Here is a 15169-nt window from a genome sequence, read left to right on the forward strand (position 1 = left end):
ATGATCTGCAAATCTCATAAGCCCATATTTTATTCACAAATGTTCACAAATCAAATCTTTCCCATGTTCAGCAAAAATTACCGTGGTCATTGGGCCAGGTAAAAACAGATATACTTTCACCACACAGAAAACTCTGTATTTGAGCACAATATGGGTCACCGAGCCATTAATCACACTTTGTAGTACACCTTTGTGTTTTAATGCATAAACAGGGTCAGTGTGTCATCAGAAGCTAACTGTACCAGTAACCCTGCAAAGCATCTGGAAAAGCAAGACCTTTTTTTAATGAGTGGTCAGGCTTTCTGGCCAAAATCAAAAAATACTGGATTAGAAAAGAAGCAGTTCAATTAAATGTAAAGAAAACCTTAACAACAAGCCTGATGGCAGCAACACTTTGCTTTTTTGTTGTTTGGCTGCGACTTGCACAAGAAGCATTGAATCCAATAAACAACTTCAAAAAACAGAAAATGACTGCTTTAAGTATTTACTAAAATATTGTTTATAAAGAAATGGTCAATTAAAACTCTCCACTGAGACTTGATAAGAACAATAAACTTGAGATAACAGCAGAAAGACAAGTTTGCTCTTTTTTCACTTCGATGCAAACTATTACTATTCCTTCACGTTTTGCGACATATTTGCCATCATGCACTTGTAAAGGGAGGTGTATGCATAAAAGGACTGTGGTGCCATCTGCTGGTAAATTCACCTCTTTGCACAAGTTGCAAAAATGTAAACCAAAAAAAAAGAGTTAATAACAATGTAAAAAAAAGGTCTCTTTTTCTCTTTATCTGCTTTAAACAACAAACCCCAGACACATTTCCAGTGTGCCTTTGAATCTCTTTTAGTCACCCTGTTTCCATGTCTTTAGTATTTAAATAAACAAACAGGAACTTGAAATTAATAAAACTGTACAGTGTCAAAATCATTAAAATAAAGACTGTGTTGCTTTTCTTTACTAAAAATGAAGATTATGAGATCGCATTTAAGCTAAACGGCTCTTAAAACATACCTCTCTTTCAAAAACCACCACAAAGAATATCACGTCAAATTTCAAAGACACATTATTGTTATGTACTTACTGTCTTTTTAGCCATGTACACATTTGCATTACAATGAAATGACAATATAACTAAATATAACTATGAAAATGCTGTGGTATGAAGATAATATCCTCTCAGGATATTCAATCCAGTAATACACAATATTAGAGAAAGAAAACCCCCAGTGATGAGATGAACAGGAAGAGACCTCTGACAGACCCAGCTTCAGGTCTTGGCTGTCACTGGCTGTGACCAGGTGGGATGTGAAGACCTTAAACAACAACCAGGAATTTCAGTGGAAGAGTTCCAGATGAGACCCAGCAATGATGATTCTCAATACACAAGCCAGGTAACATTGAGTCCATGGTAATACTGCAAAATTCAAATTTATTTTAGCACAAGCTCTACAGCCACTGTAAAATAAACTATGAAACACTTACTCAGGATGAATGATTTCTGGGCTTTTGGTTTCATTTTGTTGATGATAGAGCCATAGAGCTAATCACAGAGAGTAAAGAGTGAAAGAAGAAAGAAGCCTGACACTGATTTATGCCTCTTTTCTACAACATACATAACCCCTTTAACTACAGGTGACCACAGTAGTTCTGCTGGTAACTCAAACCTGTTGGTGATCAGTTAAAATTCACTGATGATCAAACCCAGTTGCATTACGAAAAACATGTTTTTAAAAATGAATTTATTTGATTTTGTGATTTACAGACTACGTTAAGCTGAAATGAAATATTTACCATGTTTTTCTTCACACTTATTTGATTGTATTGTTTCATGACACAGTGTGGGCCATGTTTTCCTGAATTTTTTTACAAGAAATAGCTTTCCATACTACCAGATCATTTCACAGAGACAACAGAAAACCTGACAGGAGGTGATACTGTAGTCCTCCCTGCATCTGGTCCAGTGATGCTACAGTTGCAGCCTAAGCTGCCTGCTAATTGAAAACATGACTTTTCTTTGATTTCATATGCCTCATTAGATTTGAAACCAGGCTTTTGTGCTGAGGAAATGGCAGATCACATGTACACATGATAAAACTGACCTCATGTTGAACATTGCACTGTTGCCTCAGAAGGATGGATTACACAGTGTACAGCTGTAAGACAGAATCAAATAGAACAAACTGTGCACCATTTAAAGTTCATTATGACTTCTGGTACTGTATGTTTAATTCACTGAGCTATTCTGGTGGATTATTCTACTATTCACTCATTTGATGTTATTAAACTGGTCTAATGATGCCACACATGAAACAAATCCAAACTAGGAGCTGAGGGGCCTGAAAGCTCAAGGCTCTGCCTCCCATTCTACTTTTAGATATCCTAATGAACACAAGTAAACCAGCAGTCTGAGAGCAAAGTGCTCTATTGGGGTGATATGGTTTTATAAGGTTATTAAGATAAGATGGGGCCTGATTATTCACGACTTTGTACGTGATGAGAAGAATTTAAGCCAATGAAGAGTATGGGTGAAATGTGCTCTGTGTTTCTAGACCCGGTCAGTGCTCTCACTGCAGCATTTTGGATCAGCTGAAGGCTTTTCAAAGACTTTTTAGGACAACTTGATAATAATGGTGGTGCAGCCTAGTAATAAATGCATTAATTATTAATTATTTTTACACAAATTTTAGCGATATTGTGCAGATGGAAGAAAGTCCTACATATTTGTTTAATATCTGTATACTGGAGGACATATCCTGGTCAAAAACAACTCCAAGCTTCCTCTCAGTGTTACTGGAGGCCAAGGTAATGCCATCCAGAGTAACAATCTGGTTAGGTACCATATTTCTAAATTTTTAGGGCCGAGTACAATAACCTTTGGATTTAGAAAGAGACAATTGGAGGTCATCCAGGTCTTTATGTCTTTAAATGGTAAATGGTAAATGGCCTGCATTTGTATAGCGCTTTTCTAGTCCATAGGACCCCAAAGCGCTTTACACTACATTCAGTCATTCACCCATTCACACACACATTCACACACTGGCGATAGCAAGCTACATTGTAGCCACAGCTGCCCTGGGGCGCACTGACAGAGTGCTGATTTAAGACATTCCTGCAGTTTAACTATTTGGTGTGTGTTAACTCACTTAAGTTAACTCAGGAAGAAAGAAAAAGAAAGAAAAAAAGTCTAGATAAATATCACTGGTACTGAAAATAGCTGTCCATAATGTTATGTCTGTGAGATGGCTTGTGTGTTATAAGCCTTTATGAGTCATTTATGAGTCATTTTTTCTCTAATGGTAAAATTTTTATTTTTAGAGAAATTCATGAAGTCATTACATTTTGTCAGCCTGGCCGCAGTGCTGGAGAAAAAGTTAGGGTTGTTCTTGTTTTTTCAATCAGTGATGAATAATAAGCTTTACAGTGGGCTTTAAAACCCCCCAAAACAAAGCAGTACACTATCTTTCCAGGCTAAATGATGATCTTCTAAATTAGTGAGATGCCATTTCCTCTCTAGCTTACAAGTTATATCCTTTAGATCAGCGGTCCCCAACTTTTTTTGCACCATTGACTGGTTTAATGTATTTTCACGGTGTCGGGAGTAAATACAACAAAATAAAATGATACGACCAAGACAAAAACTGTGGTATTTTGTAAATATAATAATAAACGCGAATTCACTGTGTAATTGTGTAACTTTATTAGCAGTGTCCTCCTGAAATGCACCAACAACATTGAGAGTAACATCCTCCTCTCTGCCGCTCAATGCTCTCTGGTCGCTATGGTAATGCACAAAAATTTATTTCAAAATAAGACACACAACTACAACCCGGGAAAAGACCCAGGGAAACTGAGTTAACGATAAAAACCCCAGAAACCATAAATTTCACACCCAAGCCTCAACTCTCACGGCCCGGTACCAAATGACTCAGGACTGGTGGCCCAGGGTAGGTTCCTCCAGGAAATTCAGTTTCCAGTAGCAGAACACCGTCAGAAATTTGCAAAAAGAAATTAGAATATGAAAAAGGGGGGGAAAGAGAATATGAATATAAGCATAAGCATAAGCATGAATGCATAAATATAGCATATATACACATATATAAATACAGAATATATAAATAGGGTGCACATTTGAGAGTTATACCATGGAGTCAAGTACTTCTGATTTGACACTCTCTATTTCAGAGGAGCTAGCTAACACTGAAATGCTAAAAAGCATCTGTAACGTTGGACCCAAGAAACATAAGCTGGAGCGAATTTGACGACAGCAGAACTTTTATTTAATACTGTGGTTTCGTACAGGGACACAGACTCTCCCGCTCTCTCTCTCTGCTGTCACGTCCGCTCTCCTCCTCCGACTGTCACTGCCAACATATAAAGAGACACAATCACTGTCAGATCCCAGCACACCTGTTCACCCCGCCCCTGCGCCGCCCCGGGAGCTCACTGCGTCACCCCTCCTCTGCAGCTGGCCAGAGACCACACCCACACCACAGCATCCTCTCAGCTTTAGCTGATAAGTTAGCGCTCCAAATATGGTAACTTCTGGCTTTAAAAAACACAGCTAGTATTGAATGTGGAGTCAAAAAGCAGTGAATAAGGACATTTCTGCTTGATGCTAAATGTCTGTTTTATGAGCTTGCTGAATTGTTTTATCTAAAACAGAAGTGAAAGTGAAAAGCCAAATAATTGCAGTGGACACAGCTGTGATAACTTAAGTTCAACTGTGCTAAGAACAAGAGCAGAGGAAAGCTAATTCTTCACAGGGTAATGCTGCCAAGATTTCAGGCAGGATCATGAAGATGATGATGTTAGAGCTAAACTAAATGAATCAAAATGCCCGGACATGACTCACTGTGGCCTCCGCTCTCTGTACCTGGGTTTTCCATATCAACTGCTGCAAGACATTCATGCACACACACACCTTCTGTGCATCTTCATTTAGAGCAGGGGTCTCAAACCTAAATGAGATGTGGGCCACTGCTGGCACTGTCATCTCATTAGAGGGCCACTTCAGTGTTCAAATAGTACAAAACAAACAAGAAAACACCCCCCAATATTTCCAAAAATTGTTTTTTTATATTTCAAATATTGTATAACAATACAAAACTGCAAATGTGAACCTATTTTTTGTTTTCTCATCACTCCTTACTAACTGAAGCTTTTTACACACTGGTACTCTCTTTCTGGTCAGATGTGGCAGCACTTCTGCTTTAATTTTGTTCGTATTTAACAAAATAAAAATTCAGACATAAGTGTACAAATTAGTTTTCGACTGCTGCTGAAAATTGTTTTCTTTACAAATAACTCTCTTACTGCCAGTCCCTCAACATGTTTGTACTGTTTGCTCATATTATCTTCATATTAAATAAATTTTAGCCTTTCAAAGAACTTGTTTTAACATTGCACTCAACAACAAACAAATCCTCCCTAACAAACCGGTAATTTTAAGGGCCAAATTGCATTATATTTTTTCACGTCAATATACCTGCTGTAGGGGGTGACATGGGCTGCAAGTGGCCACCGGGCTACAAGTTTGAAACCCCTGATTTAGGCCATACGCACATGTCATCTCAAATACAGACTTTATAACACAAATATTAAATGAAATGGTAAGGCATCATAACAGACCCTGAATGCATCGCATACATATTGATATTGTTTTGTCCTCTTAGGTGTGACAAAAAGCCAAACAAACCTCGTCAAAGTTCAGATCAATGTCTTATTAAACTATGAGAAAGAATTAGCATTCATCATGCCATGGTCTTAGAAAAAGTACATTTAAACTGAATCCTTTCAGTTTTGGAGTAACTTTGCCAGAATTAGCAAAACCAGAGACTCAAAACATTCTTTTCAAAAGGTTTTTTTAACCATAAGGTGGCAGACTTTTACCAGAAAGTTTAAGTCTAGCACAACATGATTCAATATTTTCTTCTTCTATAAGAAGAATATTTCATAAGAAATTATTCCATTGTGTACTGGTGTTACATGCAGTAGACCTGTGTGTGTGTGTGTGTGTGTGTGTGTGTGTGTGTGTGTGTGTGTGTGTGTGTGTGTGTAGTCTTGCTCTTGAGAAGCCAGTTAGTGTGTGAAGCAGCCCTGAGAGTTTAGAGCTGTTGTGATGTGATTTGTTTGAGCCTAATGTTGTTTTAGTGCTGCTAGTGAGGAGCTTGGGTTTGTTTCTCTTTTGTTTAACCATTTCTTTTTTCTTTTAGGATATTTAGGTTTGTTTTTAGCTGATACAGTGACACAGCCATCTCTTCATGTTGGGTTTGTTGTCTGATGGTGTGCTATATTCTTTATATATCATTTTTGTCTGACCTGTCAGGGACTACAGATGAAAAATAGCCTTCTGGATAAATCTGGCATATTTACATTGGTATATGTTCATCAATATGCACTGTCCTTTTTAAATAAAAATATAAATAAATAATGAAAGCTTACTCTTTATGTACACCACTCAGTTTGACTTCTGTCTTTCCTGGCTCTTACTTCTCATTTCATCTTCTAGCCCTTGTTTGGGGACGTAACAATTGGTTAAGACATTTGCCCTTCATGAAAAAGATCCCTAATTTGAGATGTTTATATCTCAGGGGGCATAAGCTAATATGTGCCTCATATTGGTCTCAAGCCTGGGTAAATGAGAGCATCAGGATCAACATCCAGCATAAAGTCAGTGGTAAATCAAATATGCGGATGTACTGTGAGGGGAATAAGGAGCATCCAAATACCTTTTATTTTTATTTTGAAAAATGACTTTGAAACAAATATCTGGTTGTTTGTTTTTGTGTTTTAATCTGTGCTTTCATAGGTACCAAAGTAAATAGGTGAATAACATGAATCACATTATATGTTTAACATTATCTTGAATAACGTTGGTATCAGGCCACTCCATTTCAAGTCAGAAGCTGATATTCTTGAGTTCCCAGTCAGAATTTTCAAATGGACCTTTAAGTCATATTTCCAACTCGGAAAGTTGGAGCTTTCCCAATAACTCTGTGTTCACAATCCAAGATAGCAGCAGTGCACATAAACAGCAGTAAAACTGTCAACCTTGTAATCTGTACTGCAACTGCTGTGTATAATAAGCTGGGCCAGTTCCCAACAACTGTCGCCTCAAGGCACAACCAGCCGAAGTCCCCTTTCTGTCAGCGTAAAGGAGTTTAACTACATATTTAAAACCTGAGATATCTTAATACAATAAAAATAAATCTAATCTCAATTTTTCTACATGATAAAGAAATGCTGCTGAAGAAATTTAAAAAGTAAATAATCTGTCAGTGCGACTTTTTCTTCTTAAATTGGAAGAAATAAACGTGTGCAGTTACAGAAAAAGTTCTGGTAGCTCATAGCACAGACTGTCTTGTAATTATGACACAGAAAGTCACTGAGTTGTTTTTCTTTTACTTAAGTACTCTGGTGTATGATGAGTATAGCAAAAGCTGTAATGTTTGACAGAAAATTTTGTCAAACGTCCAGAATTGATGTTCTCCTTCACATTTTCCAAAGCCATGAAGCTGGGCCAGATTGGAGTCTTTGCTGGGCCGGTTCTGGCCCATGTGCCTTATTTTGATACCCCTGCCAAAAGCAAGGGCAGCCCAGGTTCTACTTGCTGCATTGTTAGTGATGCCTGAGCAGTGCTTCCTAATCTAAATTTTTCTGAATTTGTTGCTGTGCTAGACTGAACTGAGTGTATCCCTCACAGCTCCAGATCCCAAGGCAGCTGAAAGACCTCTCTTGCTGAACTGTATACACTCACTCAGCTCCCCATCCTGTGTTTCAGAGTGGTACTAGATAAGATTAAAGCCGGCCCTGTTTCAACTTGGTAGAAATGCACAGACCTCTTGGCTATGATCATATACTGGTTCTGTTTTTCAGGTCCAGGTCATTTTCGAAGGTTTAAAATCTTTTAATGCTTTTTCCTTTGATATTTCAGATATTTTAACATTGAAGTCTGAGTGAAATGTTTTGTTTTGGAGCCAGGTTTAAGTGGGCATGAGAGGAACTTGGTTTTGTTTGATATCAGAAAACGTAATGCTGTCTGTTCAAAACCTCTTTCTTGCTTCAGATGCAGGTTTAACGACTATTTCACACAATTTCTGGGGAAACCATCAGAAGCACAAATACGCATTTACAGATGCTAACTACAACTAACTAACTGTAACTAACTAAGTACGATAAGTAAGCCAGCTTTGAAATACACATGAAGACTTGATGAATAACTATCTGGCTGATCAGCAGGATAATCGCTGGCTGCTGCTGTCATGATTAAGCAGCTCTGCCACATTTAATGAGCTCTCACATCAGTCTCCATGTCTTTCAAACCAAGCCGGTCAATTCCCCTTTAAATTTTTTATTTTTTATTTTTTGGGGGGGGGAGAGAGACACTGGTGCAGTTCTGTCCGGGGCTGAGGATGAGTAGGGGAGATGTGTATGTGTGTGTGTGGAGGGGGGATACCTCAGTTTGACATATATCCCAGGAGACACGCGTGTTTTCATCATGTAGAGGCAGCCAGAGAGCCGAGCTAAGTCACATTCAGCTTTAAACTTCCATCCGGCCTGAAGCTCACGCTGCCGTGACTGCAAACAGCGGCTTCTCTGCAGAAACAAGCAAAACAAATCACACGCAGGTAAGCACGTCACCAGGTTTAGGGCCGCTAACGCAGAGAATAGGTGTGCTCTTTCCTCCCGCATTATTTTTACATGCTGACCCAACGTCGAAGTCTCTGCGCACAGGAAAACTTTGGTGTTTTGGTCGACCAACAGCGGGTGGCGAGCTTCACAGTTTAGAGATGTTTCTTTCACAGCGACATTACATGGTTCGTGGACGCAGAGGCGCGGCTCATCTTTCAGAACCAAGGACAGAGGCTGCTGCGTAGTTTGAAACCAGAGGCTTTCCCCAGCGGCCCAGCACTCAGCTCCACCGCTGCTGCTTTGAAGGATACACTGACTCACTGCAGTTTGTCAGCGCATACCCTCGAAGTTTCGAAAATTACATCGTTGTCACCGTTTTCTTTTCTTTCCTGATTTTCCAGACGCTACAGGGCTCCTCCTTGTTTGCCATTTCCGATAGAAACGTGTTTACTCAGAGTAGGAGCTGGCATGAGAGAAAGCCACGAATGCGTGAAAATATTTAAAGAGAAATAGAGAAGAAACTTGAGGAATATCAGCGGTGGGGCATTCTTTCTCCAGTACAGTTAGATATTGTTTTATGTGAATCGCAGAAAGAACAAAAGTGAGACGGTACGGTGTAAAACAGGTTAGCATTGTATTGTAAATGGATTAATAACTCATGCATGCTAAATATTATTTCATGTTCTCTGCATGGGACAGTGTCTGTGTCTCTGCAGGAACTGTAGTGAGATTTCTCCACAGCTTTTCGTGTGCCTGCAGGAGATGGATCAACTTTAAGCGTTCATCAGTGACATTTACTGAGCCAGAGAAATAACTGAGAAATTAACATTTTGCTGGACCGGAAATTTTTAACAGTGGTAAACCACTGTTAAAAATTTCTCCATTTGTGGATAATGGCTCTCAAAGTTGTTCGCGGGAGTCCCAAAGGCTAGGAATTGCTTTGTAACACTTTCCAGACTGATAGATGTCAGTGGCTTTGTTTCTAAGTTGTTTCTTTAGATGATGGTATGGTCAATCTGTCTGTCACTGTTAAAATTATAAAAACTGTGAAAAAAAAGTGACAGTTTTGCTTTTGTATCTGCAGGAATTCCAATGCCTAAGTGAAATTTCTCCATAATTAGTCTTGTATCTGCAGGAGATGGGCTCAGTTAGAGCATCAGTAACATTTACTGAGCCAGAGACACTCTGTAAATATTTGAGACTTTATATTTTTGGTTTAATTTTGTTTGCTGGCCAGGATCTTAAACATTCAAACTTCACTGCTTTTGGCTTTTAATTAAGAATCTGTCTTGGATTATATAAACACGCTCCATTTTCATGTTGTTTATATGCCAATGTTTCTTCTTTTTACTATTGTCTTTTACAGCACTGTGAAAAAGTATTTGCCTGTTTTTTAGTTTTTTGCATATTTGTCACACTTACATATTTCACATCATCAGACAAATGTTCAGGTTAAACAAAGATAACCAGAGTTAATACAAAATCCAGTTTTTAAATGATGGTTTTATTTTTTTAAAAATCAGGAAGGGGGCAGATACTATTTTGCAGCACTTTTTATCTGATTTAATGCACTCACTAACAGATGGACTGTGACTCCATTTTACAGGAACAGAAGAATGGCAGCTACATACATCCTCCTCTTCACTTTGTGGGTCTCTACAGCCTTCACCACAGGACTGATCTGCCCTCAGCTCTGCACCTGCTCGGTTAAATACAGCCGTCTCTTTGCAGATTGCTCCTACAAGGAGCTAGATAAAGTTCCAGAGGGTTTTTCTCCCAGTGTTGCGACCATTAGTCTCTCTGCTAATAAAATCAGTGTACTACTTCTGGGGACATTTGACAATGTCACCAGGTTGATTTCCTTGTGGATGTCACACAATGAGATTGTGTCCATTGAACAGGGGACGCTTGTGCCTTTGGTTCATCTGCAAAACTTAGACATCAGCCACAATAAAATAGTAGACTTTCCTTGGGAGGATCTACAGAACCTCACAGGACTGTATATGCTGAAGATGAATCACAATGAGATGGTCAGCCTGCCAATGGACGCCTTCTCCAACCTGAAAGATCTGAAGTCTCTTCGGCTCAACAATAACAGATTTGTGACCATAGCTGAAGGAACATTTGAAGGTTTGCTGTCTTTGTCACATTTGCAGATTTATAATAATCCATTCGCTTGCACCTGCTCCCTGGAATGGTTCAGAGTTTGGATTTCAACAACCACCATATCACTCACTGAGCACAGCTACATCACTTGTGCAACACCAGAGAAATTTAAAGGAATGGAGATCAGGAAACTGCCTGAGACAAAATGTACAAGCCCCAATGTCACAGTATGGACTGAGTCAGATAATGCACAATTCTATGAGGGCAGCAAACTGGTCTTGACTTGTGAATTCAAAGGAAATCCAAAACCATTAGTCCTGTGGGGCATTCACAGCAAAAGCCGAAAACAGGAGCTGGCTTTGTTGTTCGCTGAGGAGGGCTCTGCAGAATCCAGCGAGGACTCCTCGGTGTCCTACGAGTCGGATTCAGTCAAAGTCTTTAATAACGGCACACTTCTCGTTTCAAACCTCAGGAAGGAAGATGGGGGCAACTACAGCTGCTCTGCCACAAATGAGCTTGGAAGAGCGGAGGATTCGGTTTTAGTTGAGGTGATGGTGCTGTCTACACCAACACCCACGAAGCAAATGACCACAGTACCCACTTACACTAAAACAAACCCATCTACACGCCAGGAAACAGTCAAAGCATCTGCTTTTAATGCTGTGCAGAGAAAAAAAATTACGACCATCATACCCACTCACCCACCAACTGCAGACAGCGTTTCTGAACCTAATGAGGATTTAACAAAATATCTGTCTAGCAAATGTGGCTTGACAGCTAATACGAGCTATATTTCAAGCCCTGTCTCAAACGGGAGCCTAGATGACATCAAATACATGTTTGACTTTGGTGTGATTGCATTAGGAGTGTCAGAAACACAGGCAACAGTGCGACTCAATCCTCTTCTCATGGCCAGACAAAAGGGCAACCAGGCAGCTGATGCCACCTCTGACAACAAAGAGCACCACGGCCTTCCAGACATCTCAGAAAAAGCCCCTTCAAATGGCTTGTATCTGTGCGTCACCGCGGACCTAAAACATTCTGCCGTGCAGTGGTCGAAGATCAGGGATGGCGTCAACTCGTATCAGTTCAGCGGTTTGCGACCAGGCACCAACTATTCCCTCTGCCTGACCTACAGAGGGGAGGACTGTGAGGTCCACGTGCTGTTCACCACAAGAAGGAAAGTGCCAAACCTTTTCATCATCATCTCAGTCAGCATCTGCCTCCTGACCGTGTCCACTGTGCCTCTGCTCGGGGCTACGTGCTTCCACCTGGTGTACAAGTACCGCAGCAAGACCTACAAGCTGATCCTTAAGGCCAAAGACCAGTATCACATAGAGAGGAACCTCACCACCAACTTCAACATCTACGCACCTCACGCCGAGTCTCTGAAGAAGATTGACAGCAGCCAGCTGGATGAAGAGGAAGACGAGACGGAGAGCGGAGATGGGGACAAGGAGGCTGATACGGAAGAGAGTGTGGTGACCGACTCCTTTACTTTGTCTCAGTGCAGGGGGAATTTGGACGACTGTGAGGTGGGATCTGAGTACAGTGACAGGCTGCCTCTGGGAGCTGAAGCAGTGAATATTACAACTAATTACAAATATCCCAGTCAGTAACTTGTCACTACCTGTGATATAATGTAACTTGCTTTCGTAACATCCCCACCACCTCAAAATTACAATCCCACACAACTAAACGACATCCTCCAGAATGATTGTATTTGTTTCATTAATACTGATTGTAATTAACATATCAGTTATATTCTCACCTTTCTCTGATGCTCCATTTTTTAGCAATTATGTAAATATTAGCTGCGCAAGACCAGTCTCCATGGAATTTAACCCAAACCATGATAATTTAAATCAAAAGGTTCCACGGAGGAGCTGAAACACAGTGTCCTGGTTTAATTTATCGTAGATGATGCCTTTGGAAACCATATTTCCCCTAAAATGTGACTACTGATGTAGTTTATGAATAATAAACTACATCAGTTAATCGGTTAATCCAAGATAATTAAATTATGAATTTAATTATCTTGGATCCAGGATTGTTTATCATTTGTTTATTAATTGTTATGTTGCTTCATTTGTTGGTGCCATTCAGTTTCATAGAAATATGACTTTACTATACTCGCTTGAAACAACAATCCATGCTGCAGCATTCAATGATTGGATGGGCAACTGGTTGCCTGTCTATTGATCACTTGTGGAAATTTTCCAGACACTCCAGTGCAGCAAATAGGACAACAACGCGCTGATAAAATCCCCTCCATCAAAGCAGGAATTGTCTGTACACTTCTACCTTGTTAAGAGATGACTTGAAAATTATTATTTTAAAATTTGGGAAGAAGTTTCTCTTCTTGGTGAGAACATGATTATCACCATGGTGACCATTGATTGATCTTAGCACTAAACAACTAAAGGTAAAAAGAGTTCATTTGGTCATTTTCACACATGTAAGAGAAAACAGGGGATTGTCTGTACAGATGTGTATTTACTACTGAAAACACTCCTCCTGCAAATTGTGAGGAGCGTGCAGGAGGCAGGATGTGATGTTCATCACCGGGCACACTATCGCCTGCTCTGTTCACACGTGGGAAAACCACGCAGTGTGTAGACTTTCTAATATCACGCTTGTAGGGTGAAGTGTATTTATTGCAGAGATCTGTTCTGCCTGGTGAAGTTCGAGGTTACAGTGAATTTACGAAAACTGTAATAAAAAGTTGGAGAAAGTTGGAGAAAGAAAGCAAACTGAAAAGCATAGAGGACGTATGCACTGTGACCACATCTGCAGAATCCCTGATTTTCTTCTTTGAATAAAAAAAATCTTTTAAATTTTTAAATGTGCACCTAGATACAGATCTACACGAAAAAAAACATAGTGATAGACAATCACGGGGAGCAAGTATACTATTCAAACGTCTTTTTAAAAATTTATTTCAGTACTGGTGATCTTGAGAAAGAAAAAAAAGCCCCACAAAACATGCACGGACTTGACCAAATTTTAGTAACTCTATCCCAGTAAATGCTGTTTACATAAAATCAGAAAGTTACGAGTTAAAAATTCACAGTATGACCACAAGAGCAAGAATAAAATCTTCTGTGGTGTGAAGGTAAAATTTCCACAGTAGGGATTGAATATCTATTAAGAATTTCAAAGTGCACACTATGACTAACCAACACTAAGTCCTGCATGTAAATGTTTTTTCAGACCAGTTATTCAACGGTTATATCCACATTTACATGAGTGCAGGTATGACAAGAAATGAAAGCCTATGTAACCTCAGAAACGTTGATATCTCATTCATTTTTAAGCACTGTTGCTAAACCTGTTTCTAGATAACAGTAGGCAGGTCATGGATGAGAGCACACGTTTCTGCCTGTCAGGATGAGTACAACAGTCACAATCAAGGTTTGATTAAGGGAAAAAAATGACTTGTGTCACATATGAATTGCAGCGCAAAGCAATGTGCGTAGTGAAATCAGTACTAATAAATATGCCTATATTCTGCTTTAAAGTAAATATGTGTGCTTCTATTAGGAGTGTAGTGGCTTAAAATAGAAATTTAATAAAAAATCACTTAATGGAGTTTAAATGTTAATGAAAACTGTGTTGTTTCATAAAAAAAGATCAAATCTTTGTGTACTGCAGCTGTGAGCATTTTGTTCAGCTATACGGTAAACATGTCCAATAAGGAGAAGTGTGTTGACTCCAAATATAAGGCTGCTTTAAACAGACCCCATCGTGATAAAATGTAGACACCCTATTCCAAATGTAGAAGCACCTATGAGTGTGTGTGTGCTCTGTTATTGCTCTGTTGTATCTGGGTCATGTGTCCGTCCTGCTGTTTTTCCCAGGGCACAGTGTCAGAGGACCTGCATGCTGCCTGTTGTGGAGTCACAGTATGTTGTGTCTTAAAAATGGCCCAAATAATAACTTTAGATCAGTATTTCTTGTTGTCTATTTTCTGTTTTTTTTTTTTTTATCCCTGTGATAAAGGAAACAGTATGTTTTTACCAAAGTGTTTAAATATTGTAACTGCCCTATTCCTATGTGCCTCAATAAAGTTTGAAAAAAACCCACATTGTTTTCCTCTCTCTCAAAATTCAAAGTGGGCTACGACATGCTGCCAGCACAGCTGTCAGTGTACCTTGGCATACCTACAGTATATTCTCCAAGTCCTTCTAATCCACATAGCAGGGGCAAAGCGCCATTCTTCAAACAAATGTCATGCTTTTGATGCCATGGTGGAGAGCACGCTAACGTGTCTAACCCTGTGAAGGCCATAGTATATAATTTGTGTCATATTTATATTCATCAGATTATTCAGTAACCAGTCTTGGGATATGGCTGGAGTCATTCCTTTCAGAACATAAATGTTTCATGACAGGATAAAGATGATCACTCAGAACAACTTTTAATTGATGC

General features: G+C 39.4%; 1 long non-coding RNA gene and 1 pseudogene across 3 annotated transcripts; one reads left to right on the forward strand and one right to left on the reverse strand.

Moving 5' to 3' along the window:
* Window positions 1–7239: 7239 nt before the first annotated feature.
* On the reverse strand, window positions 7240–8801 carry LOC146394126 (uncharacterized). Its single transcript, XR_014802918.1, has 2 exons — window positions 8710–8801; window positions 7240–8596 (listed from the first exon to the last, which is right to left on the reverse strand). It is a non-coding gene; the product is annotated as an uncharacterized LOC146394126 (long non-coding RNA).
* Window positions 8515–14823, forward strand: LOC146394127 (immunoglobulin superfamily containing leucine-rich repeat protein 2 pseudogene; annotated as a pseudogene). Of its 2 annotated transcripts, none has more exons than XR_014802905.1 (2): window positions 8515–8628; window positions 10239–14823. The product of XR_014802905.1 is annotated as an immunoglobulin superfamily containing leucine-rich repeat protein 2 pseudogene, transcript variant X1 (transcript). The 2 variants fall into 2 exon arrangements; XR_014802907.1 differs by lacking the exon at window positions 8515–8628 and adding an exon at window positions 9159–9257.
* Window positions 14824–15169: the final 346 nt, after the last annotated feature.

Source organism: Perissodus microlepis, chromosome 1 (genome assembly GCF_051167445.1).
Source record: "Perissodus microlepis isolate ML-2025 ecotype Zambia chromosome 1, ASM5116744v1, whole genome shotgun sequence".
NCBI classification, from domain to species: domain Eukaryota; kingdom Metazoa; phylum Chordata; class Actinopteri; order Cichliformes; family Cichlidae; genus Perissodus; species Perissodus microlepis.